General features: G+C 38.0%; 1 pseudogene; it reads right to left on the bottom strand.

The window, feature by feature from the left end:
- Window positions 1-1,999: 1,999 nt before the first annotated feature.
- The window catches only part of LOC125341327, a 29,718-nt pseudogene continuing 6,378 nt past the window's right edge, over window positions 2,000-25,339 (bottom strand).

Below are 25,339 nucleotides of genomic sequence, written 5' to 3'. Positions count from 1 at the left end.
TTACCTGAGTCATTTGGGGGGATGGGTAGAGGGTGTTGAAGCTTAAATTCAGGGCACAGGTGCTGTCCCTGTTCTCTCTTTTGCTCAAGGCTAGCACTATAACTATTTCACCAGCAATTCCACTTCTGGTTCTCTGGTGGTTAATTGGAGATAACTGTATCATGAATTTCCTGCTTGGCCTGACAGTAAATCACTATTTTCAGATCTCATCTTCCTGAACAGCTAGAGTTACAGGTAGCCACCCGTAACTGGCTGTGTCTTTTTTTTTTTTTTATCACCAGCATGGTAATAAAAAGTTCTGGATAGGTGGGGATCTCTCATGCTGTGATGAGTCTTAACAACTTGCTACTGAATGAGTTATCAGAGTTTTACTGCTCAATAAAAATGCCATTGTGGGGATAAAATTATTAAATCAAGAAGAAAGATAAAATGTTAACTTTAATAGAAACTGAATATTTGACCATCTCATAATAAAATTACTAGTAATTTAGGAATATACAGTAAATAGTATACTTTTAGAAAGGAATATATACACAATGTGGGGTCTTTTTGACAAAAAATTCCAATTTAAAACTAAAGCAATAAAAGTTCATTGTTATCATATAAACACTCACATAGTAGAAAACAAATGTCATAATACTCATAAATTGACATGTCGAATTGAAAACCTCAGTAGAATGAAATAAAGATATAAAAATAAATTTTAAAAAAGGAATACAAGTTTCAGAAAAAATAAAGGTGCAATGACCCATAGAAGAGAGTAGAAAGCCATGCTATTATATGACCATGTGTCTTAGTAGTCATGTGGTTCTTTAAATATAGTATAGAACCCAAAAATTCTGTCTGCTTAATAAGGAATATTGCATTTCTTATAACATTTAAATATCAGAAATGTAACATTTATTTGCTACCAGTAGATAAAACATCAGGTGATACCAAAAAAATGTATATAGACATAGATAAAATGTATATAACTTTCTATGTATTATATTTTTCAATTTGTTAAATGAAAATTCAAAAAACTATTATGAATCTCTACTTCGTTCAGCTATTATTTCATAAAGACAACAAATTATGATATAAAATTGAAGTGTATTTTGTAATATATGGAACCCATTCCTGAAATTTTAAAACTGTTACGGGCTTTGAGGGAGGAGATTCCATGTACCTCCGAGAGACCACCACTCAGAGACAGTCTCATGCAAAAAGATGGATTTATTGGGGAAGCAAAAGGCAAACTGACCAGCTAGGTATGCAGCACAGACTCAGGAGTTGAAACTGTGACCCTAAAAAAGAGCAGGCTGACAGGCTAGGGTCACAGTGCAGACTCAGGCACCAAAACTGTGACAACTAACAGTACTTGAGCTGGGGTTTATAAGTGTAAAACCTCAGCATAGTTGCAGGGATTTGACACAAGGGTACAGCAAGCAAGAAACAAGTTAAGTAAGCTATTTACAAAAGCAGAATTTGGGGGTCAGGGTGAGCGAATATTTAACTTCATTTTCACAATTGCTACCATGTTTCCCTAATCAAGATGGAGTCAGCTGTACTCCCTACAACAAAAACAATATAGAGAAATCAGAGAGGGAGGAGGAAGAAGAAAGGAGATGAAAAGAAAGAGAGAGGAAATGGAATCAGAGAGGATATGGGAGAATTATCCAACAAAACAGATTGAAAATGTGAAAAAAAGGCCACCACAGAGTCAAAATGGCAGCTATAGCTCAAGAACTAGCTTTGAGCAAAAAACAAAGACAGCAAAAGTAAACAAACAAAAAAGCAAACAATCTCAGGGACAGTACTCAGACTTAAAGTCCAAGATCTAAAAGTGGCAGCAAAATAGACATTTTGTGCAAATTATTAAGAAAGCACAATTAGAAAACTAGTAACAGCGAATATATACCAGTGGAAATGATTGGATATACAGAGAAAATATAATGAACCAAAAATATATAGAAAAAAGTGGAAATACTATACAATTTCTCTACACTTCAACAAATACCTAAGATTCATCCAAAGACGGATGATTCCTCTTAGTCCGGGTTCTGTCCCAGAAGCTGTGCAGGAAATTTCTATCTGGCCTTAACAAGATGATGTAGCACTTGGGGGCAAAGATGCAGCCCAAGAGCCCTGCACTGGAAGCCAAGATGGAGAAGACCTCCACAGCCACCATGACCTTCCCCTTGGCACTGTGGTAGACAGGCAAGAAGGTGAGCCACACACTGCAGAATACCAGCATGCTGAAGGTCAGGAATTTGGCTTCATTGAAGATGTCAGGCAGGTTCCTGGCCAGGAACGCCACAGTGAAGCTGGCAAGGGCAAGAAATACCAGGTATCCCAAGACACAATAGAAAAAAAAGAGGAAACCCTTGTTACACAGGATGATGATGTGACCATATTCAGAGTGTATATCTGTGTCAATGAAAGGAGGTGAATTCACTAGTCAGAGTACACAGAGAGTCACCTGGATCAGGGTGCAGATGGGAATGATGAAGTTAGGAGCCCCTGATAACAGTAGCCACCTCATCCTTCTCCCTGGAGAAGTGAACTTGAAGGCCAAAACCACAGTCACAGTTTTGGCCAAGACAGCAGAAACAGCCACAGTGAACACAACTCCAAATGTGGTCTGCTGTAGAATACAGGTGACTGTGTTGGGACGGCCCAAAAAGAGCAAGGAACAGAGAAAACAGAAGATGAGGGAGATGAGCAGGATATAGCTGAGAGCTTGGTTATTAGCCTTGACAATGGGGGTGTTCTGATATTTTACAAAGACCCCAAGAACAACAGCTGTGAGTGTAGATAAACAAATAGCCATACAGGCCAAAGCCATCCCCAAGGGATCTCCATATGCCAGGAAACTTGCAGCTTTTTGGAGGCACTGGTTTCTCTGTGTGTTGGCATACTGATAATCTGGACACTTCATAAACTGTTCCATATCTGTTAAGGAAGTCAAGTAACCATTAGTCCCTTCTCACTACTTATAAGAAGATTAGGAAATTCCTACACTGATAATCCTAACATGTCAATACTATTGAACTTAATTGTAAACATAACCAAATATTACCAGACATGTTCAATATTATTTTATGTCTTCATCATATTTCAACAAACATTCCCACATTCTCTCTTATTTATTTTTTCCCATAAGTGACTATCACATTTATTACTCATTACTATATCTAATATCCAAAAATATATTTTTTTATGCCTTTTAGTGTACCATAGTTATTTTCAGTTTTGGGAGCACTACTCAACCCCTCATCGAAAAGTGTGCAGAGTAGGGCATGTATTTCCCTACAAGTCTCTGTCCAATATAAATGGGAGCCACTTATCTTTTCCATGCAGTGATTATATTTGCCATTGCTACTCACCTGTAAAGCAGTGGGAAACCAAAAATCAAATTGCTCTTTGAAATTCTATATTCATGCTGAGTATGACCTCTTGCCTGATTTTTACACAAAACGCAACCCACAGCCCTTGTTCTATTGCAGTAGGAAATAAAGCTGTGCAAGATATCTGTTTTCTTTGTATTCTAAAACTCATTTTAAAGAAAATGGAGGACTTATCTTTAACAAGGCTTCGACTTAATAGGATACATGTTAAACTTACATTTATGTTACTTAAACAAACATTGGTATAAGAGAGTGGAAAAAATAATTCTACACATAATTCAGATTCCATCATTTTTTTTTAAGGAGTGGTGTCTTTTATAGCCACAATTAAATTACCAAGTAAAGGAAGAAAAACTTTGATGCTACAATTCTAATAAACAACTTTTGCTTTGCATAAATTCAGGGACATTGGGAGAGACAGTGAGAATATATAATGTTCTTCCTAGGTCATGAACTTACCTGTCCCATTAGCCATCTCATTCTCTAAGCAATGGGTGCAATCAAAGCAACAGACAGCCTTTCCCTCCTGAGGAGATTTCCTGAAGCCAGTACCACAACTCTCACTGCAGACAGAATGAGGAGGCTGAGGGAAATAAGATATGTGCCCATAAATATTCAGACTTTTAGCTGACATTCCCAAAATTCCATTTTTTTTTAAAGAACAGGATCATTACGAATTGTATTGTATGTACAGAAATCTGGTCTTCTCATTGAGTTCTGTTATAGATTCCATATCATACCACAAAAGGCTTATGCTCTATCTAGACTTTTGAAATACTGAGAGTTGCAACTCCTTTAAAAGTTAGAGATTAATGGTGAGAAACTAAGTCCTACTGGCCAGCTCAATGGAGTTTCCTTGATTTCATGTCATTATATGTTGTTTCCTTCTCATTTGTGACTGATGAGTAGTAAGTAAAATATTTTTTTGGCCTGTCCTAGTCCTTGAACTCAGGGCCCTGGCACAGTCCCTGTCATTTTTTTCAATGCTAGCACTATAACACATGAGCCACAGTGCTACTTCTGGACATTTTCTATATGTGGTGCTAAGGAATCAAACCCAGGTCTTCATGTATGCCAGGCAAGCACTCTTGCCACTAGGCCATATTCCCAGCCCAGTAAAACAAATTTTCTTTGAATCTTTAGTAGACTGCTGTAAGACAATGCACAGATCTTACATTTCATGGTTATGTGAACTGCAGAACCATCATATCTTCTTAATCCAGTGTCCATACAGTAAGAATATTCTTTTAGCTCAGGCTCCTTCACTGATTCCTCTCACTAAAGATGCCTAAGTAACTGACAAACAACCACTAAATAGGACTTCCATAATGGAGCAAAATAAACCTTTAAAACACATAAGGTGTATGCTCCAGTAGTTTGCCAGAGCAATGAAAAGTGCTAATAAAAATGCAATTTAGATTTTATGATAGAATTCTCAATAAATATTTTGAAACACACTGTAAACTTTTTTTTTTCCCAAGCCACTCCTGGGACTTGAACTCAGTCACTTGAACTCTTGAACACTTGAACTCTAGTCACTACCTTGGAGATTTCTTTGCTTAACTTTAGCATTCTACCCCTTGAGCAAAGCTTCCAATTGAGCTTTGTGCTAGTTAATACAAATAAGAATCTCACAGACTTTTCTTCCCAGATGAGCATTAAACGGACTGTTATCTTAGTAAAAGGTGAAATATTTATATGATCTGAAGAGAAACCAAAGTACAACTTTTTTTTTTTTTTTTTTTTTTTGCCAGTCCTGGGCCTTTGACTCAGGGCCTGAGCACTGTCCCTGGCTTCTTTTTGCTCAAGGCAAGAACTGTGCCACTTGATCCGCAATGCCACTTCTGGCCATTTTCTGTATATGTGGTGCTGGGGAATCAAACCGAGGGCCATGTATACGAGGCAAGTGCTCTTGCCACTAGGCCATATCCCCAGCCCCAGACTGTTATCTTAGATCAGAGGTTTTCAACCACCTGAGTAGATAGGATTACATGCAGGTGCCACCAGAACCCAGCCATCTTTATTTATTTTGTTCCTCTCCTGCTCAACAGTCAGTCAATAAAATTTCTTAAATAGAAATATTTAAATGTGTAAGACTTCAGTTAAGTGATCATACAAGGAATACATTTTTGTGTATGTGTTAGAACTACCTCTTGAAATGAGAGCCTATTATGTCTATATGAGCATTGTTCCTTAAGGTTATCCCTCTAATGCTTGACCCAGAGCTCCACTTCAAGCTTTACCAACACTTAATGGACATAGAGTTACACAGGCTTTCAACCAGATTTTCAGATCTCAGCCAGGTAATTAGCTAGTATGACAGAAGTAAGATGCTGACATCCAACTAGCTGCAAATGTCAAGGGTGAATTTTTTTTTGCTTATATGTCTTTAAACTCATTATGTTTAGATCCAACACACCTCTGTAGTCTCTATGGCCCACTCTACCATGTCTTCTGATAAAGATAATTGATTGCCATGTAAAGCATATGGAGAATACTTTCCTACTTTCACTTCAAGTTCAAGACCTTCTGGAAAATTCCAAATGTTCATAATGTTATACTCTGCATCCAATTTCCCTTTGTCATGCAGAAGCACTTGATCTCCAGCAGGATTGTGAAAGTAGATGTTCTTCAGAAAAGGATGTAGCTGAAACAGATATGTTGTCTTATGAAGTATATCCCACAGTTCAGACGCAAAACCTGCACTAAGAGAAGCTCTTTATTGCCTTAAATTTCTCATTCAGAATTCAAGAATGGAAGAGACATATAAAGAAATATCCTAGAAGAAAATCTATGGAGGAATAAAAAAATCTTTCTGAATCCTGGTCAATCAGCAAGGAAATAAAAGGCTTCAAGAGAAACCAATTCCATGTAAATAATCATGAGTGAGGCAATTCTCAGACACCTAACTACATTTTTCCACTATTTTTATGAATGTCTATAGTTTGAGACTGATAAATTTTATTTATTCATTTTCTTTCTTTTCTTTTTAGAGCCTCCACCACTTGCTATTTGTTATTTAGCTAAGAGTAGATGAACAAGCTTGCACAGGCAATGTGATCTTTGGTCACTATACCTTGGGGCCTCTAGATGGCATTCATCATATCTGTCTATAGTTAGCAATCTCCTCTGGAAAAGGTTGTCACCAAGGTCCCTTTGGGCAGTCCAGGAAACAGCAGGGTACATATGCTAGGTATGTTAGCAGGCAGGGTTTGCACACAAGGGTCTCACAAGCATGGGACCTATCAGTCTTATTTCCACAGGTAGTTGCTACTTTTATGGTTTGAAAGAAACACTCATTATTTATGTCTACAAGTTAAGTTTGGAAACAAGGTACCTGCTAAAAAGCTATAGTTTAATAATTTTAATTATTGCAATTAATATTAAATAATTAGATTAATAATGTTCCTGTTGGGGATGAAATATTCTATGATGATAGAGAATGGATGGACTAATTATCAATTCCCATTGTGGCTTAGCATCTATGCTTGCTCCGTATATTTTTCCATTGTATTAGCTAACAGCTTGGATAAGCAGGAAAACACAACTAGGAACATTTTTGTCTTGATGATTATAGTATGATTGTCTTGAAAAGAGGGAAGCTTAGAAAAGAGAAAGAATGGGGTATTATCACAGGCCATTATGGCTGGTTTGCCTAATGGAGTTGCCCCTCAACTAGAGTGTCTGTTAATGGCTAGATTCACTACAGTAATTCTCAGACTGTATGACATATTACAAAGAAAAGGAAATGATACCACCTATGTTCACCAGGGGACATTTCCAAAATCGAATGTATAAAATGATGTTGCAAAGTGTGCTCTTTGGGGGATTATTCAAAGTTACAAGATTGATATTTAGTTTCAGACAGGATATGTCCTTGAACATTCGTTAAGAACACTTCTTAATAGAGAAGAAAGGAATGGTGTAAATTGAGGTGTTAGAAGTGTCAGTTTCTCCCCTTTGGTGAGAACGAATGAGGTTTCATCTGAGTTTATAGGGGATTTCAGACGGTAGAGTAGGAGTTCTTAGAATGTGAGTCTGTCAGGAAGAAAGGCCAAAAAATGGACTTATGAAGAAATGTTTACCCAGTTCTAAGTCTGGAAACTAGTGTTAGTGAAAAAAATTTGGAAGAAAAAGATGTGTAAGACACAAGTAAGTTTGGCAAAACAGGAGTTAAGTACATGGGATTCTCTCTCAAGGAGATGGATCTCACCCAGGGAGCACCAGAGTTTGTAAGAAGTACCCAGAAGATAGGAAAAGGGCTATGACTGGAAGGGAGGGCAGTGAGTTACCTAGTACAGACAATGCAGAGGCAGCACTCACTCTCAGGGTCCTGCGGTCAGTGTAGAGAATATCAAGATTGGTAAATTTTAATATGTAAAATGGAACAGACCTTCATAACATGAGAAATATAGATAATTAGGTACAGGATGTCATAATTTGGAATGACAAGAAAGTTAGAGGTAAACATGATTTTGTTATTAACATTAATTATTAACATGTTGGGGATATTTGTAGCTAAAAATATTTTTAGATGGCTGAGAATAATGGCCTAGGGGTAGAGTGCTTGCCCTATACACATGAAACCCTGGGTTCAGTTCCTCAGCATCACATACCTAAAAAAAGAAAGCCATAAGTAGTGCTGAGGCTCAACTGGTAGTGTGCTAGCCTTGAGCAAAACGAAGCCTTGGACAGTATGCAGGACCTCAGTTCAAGCCCCAGGACTGGCAAAAATAATGTTTTTCTTTTAGAAACATGGAATATATCTTATTCTTGTAACAAGCCTGATTTCCTGAAGGGCACACGAACATATGTGTCGATAATCTCACAAACATTTTAAAAAGTATAGAATCTGGAGTTTTGGAAAGACCCAGAACTATTTAATTTCATACAGTAAGAAACAGCTCTACAAAGTGACTTTCTTCTTGGTGTTTGTCTTACAATCCAGAAGGCTTTACCTGTTCAGGGGAAGGCACGATCCCTTTCCTATTTCCCATTGCTTGTAATTCTGTTTGATGAAGAAGCTTCTCATGGAGAGCCTGGGCCACAGCATACACAGCGTTGTATATATTGTAACTGTCTCCAGACATCGTCATGTCAAAAATGTGCCCAGGCAACCAATCCAAGGAGGCATCATGTGGACAGTTTTCCCTTGTTACACAATCAGACTCAGAATCTGAGCAATTGAAAGAGAGAAACCACAGCCTAGCAAGGAAAAAGTCTTCTGGGTATTTGGAAGGTGTAACTGCCTTTACAAAATTTGTGAATCCAGAAACATCTGGGTGATGGTGTGTAAAAATGAGAGGTACATGGAATGAGCCTAGCATGAAATATCTCTTTCCCATGGTTAAATCCCACTCTGAATACATGATTATAACCTTGCTTTTTATTAAAAATTGCTCAAGAAATGTCATTAAGTATAGTAGGAATTCATTATCAACATATATGATGACAACATTTGCTGAAGATTTATTAATCTGGTTATAATATGCCATGAATTTCACATCATTTAACATAGACTGGTTTGATAATGCTACCTCAAAGGCTACACAAACTCTGTTCTTGGCCATTTCTTCTTTCAAAGCAGGAATAATCCAAAAACCACTCTCATTTTGTAAGGTTATCAGTCCCACCCAATTCCAGCTGAAGTGAAGCAGTAATAAGACCATGGCACTGGCTAATGATGTATCCTTTGGGGCCATCTGATAGAGACCAGGAAACTTGTTTTTGTCACTTAGGGCATAATCATATGGCCCAGAGGTTAGCTGAAGGGAACAAAAACAGGATGTTGCATGAATGAGAAGATTTTAATCCATCATAATCCCAGTCATGATGTCCGTTATGTAACCATGTGAATAAAGCAGAAGACATGACTTTTTTTTACTAATTGAAAATAAATAAATTTTAAAATTATTGCACACTGTATCAACATGTACAATGCCTCTTGATTTTTTTCACAGTTTCTAACAACTCTTGTCATCTATATCCATCCCACATATTCCCTGACTTCAGTATGGCATTTACACATATATAAATGGAATATCATGTTGTATTTGCCCACCAATCTAGTGCTTCTTCACATGCCTCTTTCCACATCCTCATGACACCTAACAACACTCCAGAGATGATATACTTCAGTTTTCTGGTGTTCATGTTTGTACTGTCTGTTTTTCAGATAGGTTGCACCATGAAATTCTACCCTGAGTTGTACCATCATTTAGTAAGATTGATCATGTGTACATATTTTAATATATCATGTTCATATTTTATACTTAATATTACATATGAGAGAACATATTCCTCCTTTCTCTGTCTGAGCCTGACTTCTTTTATTCAGTGAATCTTAGACATGAGCATGGGTATGTGGAAGGTGGGGGGGTATATGTGACTACAGGTCAGGGACTCAGGCCCCCATGCACTTCTTGGCATGTTCCTTCAAAGCTAGCATGCTAATACTTGAACCACACATTACAGCCTCTTTCTTACTGGTTTATTAGAAATATGTTTCCTAAGTCACTAAGTCACAAGAGAGAACCTCCAGCACACAGCTCAACATAACTTGACACTTTAAGTCATTTTCCATTTCCTGATTTTTCAAAGAAAATTAATGAAAAGACTTAATCCCCCCATACCAATTTGTCTGATCTAAATTTTCAATCCCATTTCCAAACCCATGTGACTATAGAAATCCCATTGTCTTCAAATACTTGCTCTTCGATATGACAAGGATTGACAGGTTCATAATACAGTCTCTTTCTATCACTCTTTCCCAACACCCGAAATGGCAGCTAATTCGATATTCTTAATATCACCCACCCCACCCACTCTCACCTGTGGAAACCTGTAGAGGTCCAGCAGTGTACCAATCTCGAAAGATATTTTTCCTGTAGTTCCTGTCAGTACTGCTATAGGATTGTTGTCTCTCATACAGTTGTAGTTTGGAAGCTTGTACTTCCCAAAGAGGAAAATGAAGGGATTTTTAAGTGCTGTATGTCTTCCATATTGAACATCATAGATACTAAATCCCAGAGTTAAGTTATTTAAAAGATCAAGGTTTTTATTGATCTCTTCAACAGCAAAAACCAAGGCCAAAACAAACTGGTAGTTCTTGAAGAAAAACCTGCATAATAAAGGTAGAAATTCAGTATGATTATTTCAAGCTTATGACTCTGGTGGATTGAATGCTTTCTTCTCTGCCCATGAATATGTTAAAGCATTACCCCAAATGGGAAAGAGTAAACATGTATTGCCTTGTGCTTGTATATAGGATTAGGTAAGGATATAAAGTAAATTTGTCATGATTCATATTTGGAAATTTCATTAATTTCAAAGAGAATTTGCTTCATCTCCACTACTATATGCATGGACCACATTAAATTTTTTTCACTAAACATGGAGTAAGTTTACATGAGAACACCAAATGGTTTGTTGTCTTCACCCTGGATAACTATCAGCGCCTGTGTGAGAAGTCTTGCATTTCAAGTCTCCCAGTTAATTTTATGTGATTATATTTCAGGTCCAGTTAACTAACAAATCTTCAATTTAAGAGCATATTTTTTCAGAATCAAAACATCATTTAATGAAGATTTTATAGAAAACTCTGCTCACAAATGCAAGAAAATGAACAGCTCTTCTTGCAATATCAACCAGAACAAGAGCTTAAATATCAGTGAGTGAAGCTTATTCTTATTAAGGTAATGAAACCAAAGTCATTCATCCCATCAGAAGGCACTCATTATGGAGAGAAAAACCTCAAAAATTGGGGACAAAATTCAACTTCCAAGGCCACCATGGGAAATTTAACTAATCACAACACTCTTTCTTGCATTTAGATTGAAAGACTGGAAAGAACATAGAGGAGTAAAGAGGATGAAAGTATTTTTCTTTCTCCTTTGTCTTGTCTTGTGCACAGTGGCATGTGTATGTGTGTTCACTTTCTAAAGAAATTAATATATTGAACATAAATTTTTCAAAGAAGGAAACATCAGAGGCAACATAGAAATACAAATGACTCAAAATCTATGGCAAGAATCCCAAGAAATACCGAAAAATGGAAACTAAAGGAAGCTTAATTCTCACAGAAAATAACCAGGCTGTAGTGCAGACCAGAAGGCCTGAGAAGATAGTTCTAAAAATGTCTTAAAGACACTGTGAAGAATATATTTTTGAAAGGAAAGAAAATATTCACAAAGCAATTCTTTTTTTTTTTTTGCCAGTCCTGGGCCTTGGACTCAGGGCCTGAGCACTGTCCCTGGCTTCTTTCCGCTCAAGGCTAGCACTCTGCCACTTGAGCCACAGCGCCGCTTCTGGCCGTTTTCTGTATATGTGGTGCTGGGGAATCGAACCTAGGGCCTCGTGTATCCGAGGCAGGCACTCTTGCCACTAGGCTATACCCCCAGCCCACAAAGCAATTCTTGACCATGATGAAATTAACTAAAGTGATCAGAAAAATTCATGAGAGAATGCTAAATGAGTATCACAAGATGGAAAGGCATCAAATGGAAATATAATTTCTATGTAGAAGATATTAGGGAAGACACAGATTAAACAAAATAGAAGGCCATATAAAACGAAAAAAGATTACGGTAAAATGATACAAGCCATAAAAAATGATCAATTAAAAGGGAAAGAAGTTTGTAAAAATTAGCAAGTGCTGACAGCGTCATACATGACATGGAAGACAGAATATATGGAGAGGAGAGTTTTCTAAAACAAACCCAAGAACCAATAAAGAAGCTTGCAAGAATTTCTAGAATCAATCAAATGTCCTAATTTAACAGTAGGAATTCAGGAAGGATAAGAGCAAGCAATGAAAGTGAGAGGAAACGTAGTTAACAGATTCTAGCAGAGAATTCCTGACCATGGAAAAGGGTAGATACATTCAGGTACAAGGAGCAACAGAAGTCCAAACAGACCAGCTCAGGAAAGAACATGCTACTGCCACATTATAAGGCCCACAAGATTTATAGACACTGATGAAAGTATCTTGGAAATGATCAGGGAAGAAGAATTGAGTATTTATGAAGGAAAAGCTGTCAGTATAACTACAAATTTCTGATCTGAGATAATTATAGCAAGGAAAGCCTAAAATGGTGTATACCACAGTTTACAGTCAAAGAACTACCAATCAAAAACAGTGTACCCAGGAAAGTACTCCTTAATATCTGAGGGGAAAATACAAAACTGTGTAAGAAGAAAATTTCAATTAATTTTCTTTTCTTTTTTTTTTTTTTTTTTGGCCAGTCCTGGGCCTTGGACTCAGGGCCTGAGCACTGTCCCTGGCTTCTTCCCGCTCAAGGCTAGCACTCTGCCACTTGAGCCACAGCGCCACTTCTGGCTGTTTTCTGTATATGTGGTGCTGGGGAATTGAACCTAGGGCCTCGTGTATCGGAGGCAGGCACTCTTGCCACTAGGCTATATCCCCAGCCCCTCAATTAATTTTCTTGACTGAACCAGCAATAGAAAAGCAAGCGAAATATTTCCTACATATAGAAAACAAACCGGAATTCAACAGTGGCAGGAAGAATACAATGTATTAGAGAGCCAGATCAGTATACTTAGCAAAGATGAGGCACAGCCACAAAGTAAGTAGAAATTATGTCGAGTTATCACACACTTTTCAAATCACAATATGAATAGACGTAATTCTCCAAATAAATGACCCAGATTGAGTAACTGAATAAAAAAACTACATCCATCCATCTGCTGTATACAAGAGACCCATATTCCCAATAGAAAAGAACATTCTCAAATTGAAAGTCCGGAAAAAAGTCTTTCAAGCAAATAACCCTTATAAATAGGGTGGAGTAGCAATCTTAATGTTAGAAAAAATAGATTTCAATTTAAAATTATTGAGAATAAACAAAGAAGGACCTTACAAAATCCTAAATATTTATGCACCAAATACAGTAGCACACAATTTCACCAAACAAACAGTTCTTAATCTAAAACTTCTTAATCTAAAAATAGATCTAACACCATTCATTGATGGTGGTATCAACACATCACTGTTGTTGCTGGATAGATCATCAAGGCAAAAACTCTGCAAAGAAATGTCAGAGCTCCATAATTGCACAGACCAACCAAACTTACCAGTTTAATACTGAGTACTTAACTGGGTTGAATATTAAATATTTAACCGATAGTCATCAAATGTGTATTCCTCTCAGCTGCTCAAAGAATATTCTCCAAAGTGGATCATACTTTTGGTCGAAAAACACATCTCTGTGAATTAAAAAAAACTGTCATAATTCCCTGCATCCTAATAGATCATAATGAAATAAAATTAGAGCTCAGCAGGAAAAGCTATTACAGAAAATTCTCAAACACATGATTACTGAATGATATATTCTGAAATGACCAGATGGTTATTAAAGAGATTATAAGGAACATTCAAATATTTATGAAACTTAACAAAATGAACACATTAAAAAAACCGTGCCTTTGGTACACATTAAGGAATTATTCACAGAAAAAATGTATAGCTGTAAGTACCTACAAACACAAATTGGAGAAACCTAAAAACAGTATTTTTATGATAAGTACTAATTCTTTTGAGCAACAGGAACCAGTCTAATCTCAAATCACTGGATCTAAACAATAACATTTAAATCAGAAGTAAACAAAATAAAGAGGAAAACTACCTTAGAAATCATTAACAAAACAGATTGGTTCTTTGAACAAATTAACAAAATTGCCAGACGCTTAGCAAATCTTATCACAAAAGGAAGAGAACACATGCAAGTCAAAAAACTAGAGAGAAACATTAGAAATCAAGACCATCAAAATTCAGAACATTGGATAAGAATAATATGCCAACTTTTATCATAACAAATTGCAGAATCTGTAAGAAATGGTAAAATTGCCAGACAATATTGTTACGCCTTAGCTAATAAAAGAGATTAAGGCCAATGAAATAGACCCATAACAAGAAAAGAAAAATGAAATGGCAATAAAAGGCCTTCTGCCCAAGTAAAGCTCAGGAACTGATGTTTCTAAAACTGAGTTCTGTAAGGTTTTCAGAGGAATTCCCTGAAATATTTCTTAAGCTCTTCAATTAAATCAAAAGAAAAAGATGGCTATAAAAGTCACTCTTTGAAGCCAAAGAAACACTTATCCAAAACCCTGATATGGACTCATCAAAGAAAGATCTATAGACCAATTTCTTAGATGAACATCAATTGACAACTTCTCATCAAAATTCCAGCCAAACTTATACAACAACTATCCAAAAACTCACATAGTAGGATCAAATGGGATTCATTCCAGGGATTTAAATCTAGTTAACTATACACAAATCAATTGATGTAAATAAACACATCCACAGAAGCAAGGCAACAATTACATGAGCATCTAAAAAGATGCAGTTCCCGGGATAAACACAAAAGAACACAAGATAAGAAAACCCATTACTGGCAAATCAAATAATGACCTGTGTCTTCTAAATCAGGGTCGTGAATAATTCTTATCCCTGCAATTTATGCTTCCATTTGTGCCTCAGGCTACCTGTCATACCCACACATGTAATGAAGTACACAGGGTGGAAGCAATGAACATTTTCTCCTTAATTATGTATCAAATCAGCTGGAATAGCTACTTACAGTTCTGTATAAATATTTTTCTTTCACATTTTTTATTTTTGTATAGCCATTTATCAGTCTGACCCCCTGCAACAGAGCAAAAGCCAAGGACATGCATGTGCAGATATCTGAACTGAAGTAACAAAGACACATTGCTGATTTTCAAAGAGCAACTATATGTCTACAGTAAATGAGCAGAGCAGAGAGAGGGTGAGGGAGCGAGACAAGCAGAGAGACAGTGTCCCATGGCATGGAATTAGAGCCTGGACAATGTCCTTGAATTTTTTTGCTGAAGCCTGTCCCTGTGCTACTTGAGCTGCATCTCCACTTCCAGCTCTGACTGATTAAAATGAGATAAATGTCTCAGGAATTTTCATAAATGTGCTGCCTTCAAACCGTGATCTTCAGATATTAGCCTCCTGAGTAGTTAGTAGCCTGATGAGGCAGAAGTCAACAATAAGAAGATTTTCATCATCCTAAAATTATAATTGTTACCAAAGACAATTTCTCAGACCACTTGTGAGTGGAAGAGGAAATGTATCTGCTGGCTTTTAGTGCAGAAGTCATGACACTGAATCAAGTTGTTTCTAGATACATTATTTCATCCTCTGCAGTGACAGCTGTGGTAGAGAAGATACTGGAGTTAAGGGAAGTGCCTTCAGCTTTGGAAAGGGAAGCTAACAAGGAAGGAAACCTGATTCCTTTCTATTAGTAGGTAGAAATTTACTCAACAGTAGATAGAAGATAAAAAAATGAAACTGAGCTGTTTGTGGTGCAATAAAGGTGGTTGCTAGGGGCAAGCAGACAGAAAACACTCATCTCTGCACCCAGAGATCCTTCATTCATTGCCTATCCTGAGAACAGAACAGTAAATGGAAAAAATGGATGAATTCCTTACAGCCTATTCTCTTCATTCCCTGAAGTATCCTTGTTAATGCCATCTGTTCCCGAAGTGTAGAGAGGGAAAAACCCAGCAAGCATCGCATCTCCATCCATATGTGCTCGTTGCTTCATGGTAGACAAGCATCTACTGCCTACCAACGAACAGACAAAGAGGGGAAACTGGAGAAGAAGGAATGTGAAAGTCAAGAGGCACATCCCCGAAGTATCTGCCAAGCTGAAATCTGGCCTGGAAGTGAGTTCTTCTGGTTGAGGTATATATATTCATATATCTTCACTTAAGTGAATGTGTCCTTTTGTTCACAGAGATGTTTATTGTAGCTACCTTCAAATGGAACCTCTTGTAAGTTTCCAGGAAGAATGTGTAAAACTCTTCCCTTGGGCTCTACATCTGAGGTCTTACATTCAGGAGGAAAATGCAAGCTGGAAAACATGTTTGCAGTTTCTCCTTCTTAATCCTAGGTGCTATTGTTTCCTCCAAGAATACAGTTAATGGGGCCCTAGGGATGAAGTTTACTTTGATAGATTTGGTCTAACATCTGTGTCCAGAAACTACTTGCATGAAAGCCATTACAGGTGATACAACTGGATTACATCAGAGAATTCCAAGTCAGGTGAATGGTGAAAAGGCTAGAAAAAAATATATGCCAGTAGGTGATCAATGAAGTTGTCCGGACATCACACCCAGTGGGTCAAATTATAAACTCACTATCCATAATAGACACAGAACATTGCTGTATATTCAGGCAGGTTTCCATAAAATATCCATGTGCACAGGCCTTTACAAATGCACCTGCTTAATTATTCACTGGAATGTGATATTGCATCTTCTATAGGTCTATGCATGGAATTTGTGTATTAGTGATTTTTGACAAATTCTAAAACCAATTCCATTCTAATCTCTCACTTTGTTGTAGGTAAATTTTACTAAACACACTTACATAGATAAAAATATTATTTTTCATGATGCACTAGTCTGAGAACATGTGGGAGTTGATGAAATTCTTCACTATGTCAACCAATAATATCAAAACCCAACTGTAGGTTTTGTACTAGTCAAAAGATATTAGGCCCAAATTGCATGCAGAGCCACAGTGGTGCTGAAGACCAGAGCTACCAGGGCAATGAACACACTCTGCATAAAGTTGTAGTAGTGGAAGCCCATTTACATGATGGTTTAAACAAAGATACATATGTACTTTAAAATAATAGGGGAAAAACACTCTAATGAGGTGTCCATTGGCCTTTTGTACTTCTATGCTCTTAACCATATACTGGATTTTATTACTTAACTTTTAAATTCTAGGCAGCATATGTTATCTCTGCAGAGGGTTAATTTATGCACATACATGTATGCATGGAATGAGCTTGTCTCACAAGGTAGTGGCATTGGTTCACATACTGAATCTATTTATATTTTCTTAAGGAAACTACAAACATTTCTATGGTGTTTTCATGCAATGACATTGCCAAGAATTGTGTGGAAGTATTTCCTTTCCCTTCATTCTTTCCAGCATTTGTTATTTTTATTCTTGCTGATAGGCACTGTTACAGTAGTGTGATAAGATTCAATATCCTTCGGCCTTGCATTTCATTTATGCAAAGGATGTTGGAAATCTGTGTTTTTTCATTATCCCTTTAATTTCTGTACTTGAGAATTATCTTTATCTTTGGCCTTAACAAGATGATGATGTAAGGGATCGGGAGAAGATGGCGGAGGAGCAGCAGTGTCATAGCTGAGCTCCCTCCAACAGCGCAGTTTTCCCACCACAGAGAAACTTTTACCGCTTGATAGATAGATCAAATAAATTCTAACAGTACAGGGATTCCGGCCAGGAAGGAAAAGTCAGCTTAGCTGGTCTGAAAACACAGATTCCAACTCCGGGCGGAGTCCCAATGTGACACTAGTACTGGCACTGGCACTGTGGTGCGCACCATGCGCAGCTCAACAGAGACCAGGGAGAAATTCTCCAGATGGCAGCATACATACAGATCCCAGGCTGAGCACGGGTGGGCAAAAATCTCAGAGAGAGCATGAGTACGCCAACGAAAGACAGTTTCACTCATGCCCAAAGAGCAGCCCCTCCCCCAACCGCGAGAGCAAAGTGCCATCTTTGACACTGGCAAAGCATCAGACCAGACTGGAGCTAAAGCCCGCCTGGGAAAAGTGAGGACAAAGTGGCCATCTTTAAGAAGGGCAAGAGGGACAAATTACTGAGAGCCAGCGCCGCCCAGGAGAACGCCTCTACCCAGGTGGGAGGCGTGTCCTGGGCTTCGGCCCTGCTAGAGGTGCCTGCCCTGCTCACCGGAATTCCTAAATTAAAAAGCAAAAGAGGTGAGCAGCTATCGGCGGCACGGAACTGCCAAATGGGAGAACAAACTTCTCGAGACAGATAATCAGTCCCATTTAGATCCCCAATTCCCAGCCTGAAACAGAGCTGAATTCCATACCCAGTTCTGCCCAGAATGCCGTCCCCCCCAGGAGGGTTGAACCCCCCCCCCCCAGGCAAGTATCTCAGCCTGGTAAACCAGGCCAGAGTTGCCCTGCCCTGCCTAGTCCGCAGCCTATTCAAAGCCAGGCGATAAAGGCAGCAGCCCCACAGCAGACAGGCAGAGCCATGGCTCCCGAGACAGCTCAAGCCCCCAATGACAGAGCATGCCAAAGTATTTCCTGCAAGCTGTGGGAACCAGAGACCCAGGATTGCACCAACAGGGGAGGAGGGTCAGAACAGACCCACCCCTGCAAACTGAAGGCACATCAAATGAGCCAAGTGGCAGAATAGACTGCAGACCATCACAAGAAAACCAGAGACTGTAGAAAGCCCATCCAAACAAGGAAGACTTCTTTTTTCTTGTCTCAAAGGATTTTTAAGCTTTCATTTTTATTTATTTTTCTTATATTTTCATTTCTGAAACATCGTTGGTTTGTTTATGTTTCCCTTTTTCACCTGTTGGTTCTATCTTTTTTTTTTTGTCTTTTGTTGTTGTTGTTGTAGTTGATCATTTTTTTCTTCTTTCTTTTTCTGTTTTTCCTTTTTATTTTATATTTTTAAATAACTTTTCTTGGTTATGTGCATCTGTCTTCCAGTATTCTCTCTTTATTACTCTCTATGTATTCTCTTTCTTTAAAAATTACCTTCCTATGAATAACATCTCCACTCTTTACTGCTAACTCTCCACTGTCTATCATTTTAACCTTGTTGTTTCTACTGATTCTACTCTCCTTCACATTTCCACATCACTGAAACTAAACCAAAATCATAACCCCGCCTCCATACATTTTACTCTAGTTTATTTATTACCTCTAGCTTACCCTCCTGACTTACTACTAGGTCCTCCAGATCCCACTGACACCTGGTTATTGGATAGAGGGTATCCCCACTTAATTCTAGTGAAACAAAGGGTTTCATAGAGAAAGCCAGTCCAAAAGGAACTTAATATAAGAACAAGAATTGCTCATTGGGTTGTAACAGTAAATAAGTAACTACTGAATACAGGGCTCAGGATTGGTTGTTATATTGAAACTGTATTGTTAGAAACAACAAATCTAATTTTATACACAGGTATAAAAGGTATGTGTATTTAATTGTGAACTTCTAAGATTTACACAACAGTGCCTGGTAAGGTCTGCTTTGGGTCTTAAATGGTGCTTACAGATGCTGGTAGACTGGCATTCCCAATCCAAATGGGCAGAAGGAACACAAGAAAGATGGCAAACAATGAAGTCTCACCCCCCACTCAAAACAAGCAGGAAGCAGAGCAGTCAATCAAAGACATAGAAGAGAACCGCCAAAATGCTCTACAAAGCCTACTGATGAACATGATAAATGAAAAGTTCGAATCTCTTCAGTCAAATATTCTAGAGCGTGAGGAGGCAAAGCAAAAATTAATGGAGAATTTCATGGCAATGAACTTCAAGAGTCAAATGAAAAGATAGCTACCCAGCTTAAAGACGTGAGAGACAATACTCAAAACCAAAGTAGTGATGTTAATGAAGTAAAAAAGTCCATACAGGACCTAAGAAATGAATGGAAATCAACAGGAAAGGCCAGTCAGAAGGAAAAGAGATTTGAAATCAAGTAGCTAGCCTACAGTTCCGACTAACTGAAGCAGAGGATCGAATCTCAGGAGCTGAAGATTCCTTATATTCTATGGAGAAAGATCAAAAATCAATACAAATCCAGTCCAATCAACAAAACAGATCGCTATAGGAGATTCAAGACACAATCAGGAAGCCCAATTTAAGAAAAGTAGGTATTGAGGAAAACTTGGAGAAAGAAGTTAATGGGATAGGCAACCTATTTAACACAATATTAGCTGAGAACTTCCCAACTATCCAGAAGGAAAGGCCTATACAGATACAAGAAGCATTTAGAACCCCAAACCGACCAGACCAGAATAGTACATCCCACTGACACACTGTGATCAAAACAGGATCAGTAGAGTACAAGGAAAGAATCCTTAAAGCTGTTAGGGAGAAGAAAACAATCACATATAAAGGAAAAGCAATCAGAATTACCCCAGACTTCTCAGCACAGAACATGAAAGCAAGGAGAGCCTGGAATGAAGTATACCAAACACTAAATAAAAATAACTACCAAGCAAGAATTCTGTACCTAGCCAAACTCTCATTCATAGCCGAAGGTCAAATAAAAGTCTTTCACAGTAAGGAAAAACTGAAACAATATATTTCCACCAGACCAGCTTTACAGAAAATCCTCAAGATGTACTATACAGGGAAAATAATCAAGATCCCAATACAGACAGAGAAATGAACCCTAAATAGTTGACCAGAATATTAGAACAAGAAAAGGGAGGACAGAGCTTTTAACTAGATAGCTATCATGAAAGGGACAAACGATCATCAATCAATCCTCATGGAAAGAAGACTATAGACCGATTTTCTTGATGAACACAGATGCAAAAATTCTCAACAAAATTCTGGCCAATAGACTTCAACAGGTCATCAAAAAAATCATACACCACAATCAAACTGGATTCATCCCAGGGATGCAAAGTTGGTTTAATATACGCAAGTCAATTAATGTAATCCACCACATCAACCGAAGCAAAGTAAAGAACCACATGGTTTTATCTCTGGATGCGGAAAAAGCATTCGAAACAATCCAGCATCCACTTATGCTTAAAGCCCTGGAAAAACTGAGATTCCAGGGAACATTCTTGAATATAATCAAGGCAGTTTATGACAAACCAACAGCAAACATAACTCTAAATGGTGAAAAACTAAAACCATTCCCTTTAAAATCAGGAACAAGGCAGGGATGCCCACTCTCTCCCCTGCTCTTCAATATAGTACTAGAATTCCTAGCCAGAGCAATCAGGCAAGAAGAAAATATAAAGGGAATCCAAATAGGAAAAAATTAAGTCAAACTTTCTCTCTTCGCAGATGACATGATCCTATACCTAAAGAATCCCATAGACTCTACCCCCAAGCTACTAGAGCTTATCCAAAACTTTGGCAAAGTTGCAGGATATAAAATAAATCCTCAAAAATCAACGCCCTTTCTCTATGCTAATGACCCGAAGACCGAGGCAGAAATCAGGAAAACAATTCCTTTTTGCAATAGCCCCCCAAAACATAAAATACCTAGGAATAACCTTAACCAAAGAACTGAAAGACCTCTTTGATGAGAACTTTAAAACCATGTAAAACGAAATTAAGCCAGAACTAAGGAAATGGAAAAACCTCCCATGCTCCTGGATTGGGAAGATTAATATAATCAAAATGGCAATAGTGCCTAAGGCTATCTACAAATTCAATGCAATACCCATTAATATCCCAACACCATTTTTTAATGAAATAGAGGAAGCAATCCAAAATTCATATAGAACAATAAAAGACCTAGAATAGCAAAACCAATCCTAAGCAGAAAGAACAGTGCTGGAAGAATTATAATACCCAACTTTAAGCTGTATTATAAAGCTATAGTAATAAAAACAGCTTGGTATTGGCACTAGAACAGGCCTGAAGACCAATGGAACAGAATTGAAGACCCAGAAATGAACCTAAAAAACTATGCCTACTTAATATTTGATAAAGGAGCTAAAACAATAGTTTGGTAGAAAGATAGCCTCTTTAAAAACAAATGATGCTGGCAAAACTGGCTCAACACATGCAACAAACTAAAACTAGATTCTTATATACCACCCTGACCAAAATCAATTCCAAATGGATTAAAGACCTCAAAATCATAGCAGACACCCTGAAAACACTAAAGGAAGGAGTAGGAGAAACACTTGGGCTCCTTGGCACAGGACGGAACTTCCTCAACAAAGACCCAGAAAGGATACAAATCAAAGAAAGGTTGGACAAATGGGACTGCATCAAATTGCAGAGCTTCTGCACAGCAAAGGACATAGCTCGCAAGATAAACAGAAAGCCCACAGACTGGGAGAAGATCTTGACCGGCCATGCAACAGACAAAAGCCTAATATCTAAAATATATGCAGAACTAAAAAAATTACCTTCCTCCAAAACAAAACCGCAAAGAACCAATAGCCCCCTTATCAAGTGGGCTAAAGACTTACAAGGAGACTTCTCTGATAAGGAAATGAGAATGGCCAAGAGACATATGAAAATGTGCTGTACATCACTGTCCTTAAAATAAATGCAAATCAGAACAACGTTGAGATTCCATCTCACCCCATTAAGAATGTCATATATCAAGAAAAATAACAATAACAATTGTTGGAGGGGATGTGGCCAAAAGGGAACCTTACTACATTGTTGGTGGGAACGTAAATTGGTTCAGCCACTCTGGCAAGCAATATGGAGATTCCTCAGAAGGCTAAATATAGAACTCCCCTATCACCCAGCAGCCCCACTTTTGGGTATCTATCCAAAAGACTACAAACAAAATCACAGTAAAGCCACCCGTACAACAATGTTCATCGCAGCACAATTTGTCATAGCGAGAATCTGGAACCAACCCAGATGCCCCTCAGTAGACAAATGGATCCGGATAATGTGGTACATATACACAATGGAATTTTATGCCTCTATCAGAAAGAATGACATTGCCCCATTTGTAAAGAAATCGAAGGACTTGCAAAAAATTATACTAAGTGAAGTGAAACAGACCCAAAGGAACATGTACTCTATGGTCTCCCTTATTGGGAATAATTAGTACAGATTTAGGCAAGTCATAGCAGAGGGTCACAAGAGCCCAATAGCTATACCCTTATGAACACAAAAGATGATTCTCAGTGAAATGAACTCCATGTTATGGATACGGTTGTTATATCACAGTTGTAACTACTTTCAACATCCCATGTGTATCTGTAGCTTCTATTATTGATGATGTTCTTGTATCACCTTCCTGTGATTGTATATACACTATCTCTGTAATCTTATCTGAGTATATTGGAAACCGTGTATTCTGGTATTAGAAATAGGAAATTGAGGGCTGGGGATATAGCCTAGTGGCAAGAGTGCCTGCCTCGGATACACGAGGCCCTAGGTTCGATTCCCCAGCACCACATATACAGAAAACGGCCAGAAGCGGCGCTGTGGCTCAAGTGGCAGAGTGCTAGCCTTGAGTGGGAAGAAGCCAGGGACAGTGCTCAGGCCTTGAGTCCAAGGCCCAGGACTGGCCAAAAAAAAAAAAAAAAAGAAATAGGAAATTGAAAGGGAATACCAAAATTGAAAGACACAGGGTAAAAAAAGAGAAACAAGTACAAAAGCAATACTTGCAAAACTGTTTGGTGTAAGTGAACTGAACACATCATGGGGGGAAAGAGAATGGGGGAGGAGGGAGGGGGGCATGAGGGACAAGGTAAAAAACAGTACAAGTAATGTATCCAATGCCTAACGTATGAAACTGTAACCTCTCTGTACATCAGGTTGATAATAAAAATTTGAAAAAAACAAAAAACAACAACAACAAAAAACCCAAGATGATGTTGAACTTGGAGGCAAAAATGCACTGGCTTTGCACTAGAAACCAAGATAGAGAAGAAATCCAGAAGCATCCTTGTTCTTCCCCTTGTTGCTGTGGAAGTTAGGCAGAAAGTTGACCCAGTCTTTGCTGAACAACAGCATGATGAATTTCAGGAATTTAGCTTCACCGAACGTGTCAGGAAGGTTTGTGGCCCGAAAAGCCACCAAGACACTTGCTATGTCTGACAACCAAGTTATCCCACGAATCAGTAGATGGCACTGAGCAAACCCTTCTTACACTGGATGGTGATATGCATCTGTATTAATGAAGGAAGGAGAGATTCCAAGCCATAGTCTAGAGTTTCCTTCACCTGGAACTGGGGACAGATGGGTGTGATGAATTTGGACGTCCCCTGATGCCACCAAAAGACACCTCATCCTTCTCCCTGAAGAAATGACATCGAGGACCAGAACCATAGTCATAGTTTTGGCCACATGGGGTTTGCTGTAGGATATGAGTGACTGTGTTCTGAAAGCCAATAAAGAGCAAGAAGCATTCAAAACAGACCAAACAGGAACAGAAAAACAAATAAACAAGTAAAACAAGGAACATATGAATCAGATTATGAAAAATATGACCAAGGTGTAGCTGAGAGGAAACAAAACATGAAAAATAGCAATGAACATGGAGAAGCAAATAGACCATCAGGCCAGAACCTTGCCCAAGGCATCTCCAAAAGCTAGGAAAAGTGTAGCTGTCAGGAGGCATTTATTTTTCTTTGTATTGGCATACAGATGAACTGGACAACTCACACACTGGTTGATATCTGGTGAGAAGTAAAACCTACCATCCTATTTTGTGTTCTTCTTTTGCTTTAAAGAAATTAGGGGAATTTTCACTTTGACATAATCATACCTTCTCAGCATTGACTCCCATAAAAGATTTCTTGTTTCTTTTCTACAGCATAATTCCACCCTCTTCTGTGGACACATGTTTCAACTTATTTTTACAGTCGTAATTATCACATATATTGCTAATGCTCTACTTTTGAGATATTAATGTGCTAACAACCATTTTCTATACCTTCTTTCTCACTTATTAAGGAAAAGTGAACAGTTCTGCAGTCATATTGAAATTTGTGAATACTACAGTTTATATTTTCCTATATGTCTCTGTAAAATACTCACTTAGTTCTTGGGTACATGCTTGAGTTCATTTCATTATATTTCTCTCTCCTCACCTGTGAAGCAATGAGAACAGAGAAAGCACTCTTACTCTGAAGAGTCATGCTATGTACCCTCTTCATTTCTTAAAATAAATACAACAGTCAGAGCACTTGCTTTGTGGAATGACCAATTTGGGGCACACTAAAATAGGGACCTCAAGGTGCATGCTTTCTGTGGGGGAAAATGTAACTTTTCAAATGAACAGTATCCTAAATAAGAATATTGTTTAATTTTTGGTTAGGGTTGGAACTTATCATAATGGATAGTGTTCACAGGTACTTCCTGGAGAAAATTTTGCCTGACATAGCTTAGCAAAGTTTCATTAAATGTGTAATTGAAAGCTT

This window comes from Perognathus longimembris, chromosome 24 (genome assembly GCF_023159225.1).
Source record: "Perognathus longimembris pacificus isolate PPM17 chromosome 24, ASM2315922v1, whole genome shotgun sequence".
NCBI lineage: Eukaryota > Metazoa > Chordata > Mammalia > Rodentia > Heteromyidae > Perognathus > Perognathus longimembris.
This window is presented reverse-complemented; position numbering and strand designations above follow the sequence as displayed.